This window comes from Micropterus dolomieu, unplaced genomic scaffold, assembly GCF_021292245.1.
Source record: "Micropterus dolomieu isolate WLL.071019.BEF.003 ecotype Adirondacks unplaced genomic scaffold, ASM2129224v1 contig_2997, whole genome shotgun sequence".
Classification (NCBI taxonomy): Eukaryota; Metazoa; Chordata; class Actinopteri; order Centrarchiformes; family Centrarchidae; genus Micropterus; species Micropterus dolomieu.
This window is the reverse complement of record NW_025731987.1, coordinates 1-1,029: the sequence shown is the minus strand read 5'-3', so window position 1 is coordinate 1,029 and position 1,029 is coordinate 1. Positions and strand designations below refer to the sequence as shown.

The 1,029-nt window shown below is 43.0% G+C and overlaps 1 non-coding gene across 1 annotated transcript; it reads right to left on the bottom strand.

Moving 5' to 3' along the window:
• Positions 1–367: 367 nt before the first annotated feature.
• Positions 368–440, bottom strand: trnam-cau. The gene has a single exon. It is a non-coding gene; the product is annotated as a tRNA-Met (tRNA).
• Positions 441–1,029: the final 589 nt, after the last annotated feature.

Here is a 1,029-nt window from a genome sequence, read left to right as displayed (position 1 = left end):
TTTCTCTTCCCTGTTAGCTTAAGAGTTTACTGGCCATACACTGACAGTGTATGTGGTAGTCTGTTTTGTCAGTGTGTGAACATATGTGTGCATGGGTGTGTAAAGTATGGTGTCCGAGATTTATGTTGGATAGCGTTAAAGAAACAACGGTAAATGGGACTGATGCTGGACTGAGCACAGCTCTGTGTCAATCACAGATGCTCAACCTGTAATGTGATACAGCTTCACAAGAGAAGTGCTGCTTTTGTAAGAATCACAGTTGTCTGCGTCAGGTGTATTTTTTTTCATAGATTGACGAGATACCTTTTACCAAGATGGCGGCACTATTTATCCTGCCCACTGTGTTGTCATTTGGTTTTAAAACACCTGCCCCGTGTGAGGCTTGAACTCACGACCTTCAGATTATGAGACTGACGCGCTGCCTACTGCGCCAACGAGGCCTGAAAAACAGTGCATTCTGATATTCAGCTGTGACCATGCAGTTAGAGCTCTTCTCACAGACTAAAGGGTGAGCGATAACCCTTCAGCTGGACAGTTCAGTCTTGACCTCTGAAACAATAATTGACAAAACAGTCTTGACAAAATGTCAGAAGAACATCTAAGCTGAGTCAGAGCGATGCGGGACTTCTTTGCATATCGCTATATCACACAGTCTTCGTAGTTGGATGCGATTGCTCAGTTGACATGGAACTGAGCACGTTTAAACTTTGCGTTTTTCCAAACATTTTGAAATTTCTCTTCCCTGTTAGCTTAAGAGTTTACTGGCCATACACTGACAGTGTATGTGGTAGTCTGTTTTGTCAGTGTGTGAACATATGTGTGCATGGGTGTGTAAAGTATGGTGTCCGAGATTTATGTTGGATAGCGTTAAAGAAACAACGGTAAATGGGACTGATGCTGGACTGAGCACAGCTCTGTGTCAATCACAGATGCTCAACCTGTAATGTGATACAGCTTCACAAGAGAAGTGCTGCTTTTGTAAGAATCACAGTTGTCTGCGTCAGGTGTATTTTTTTTCATAGATTGACG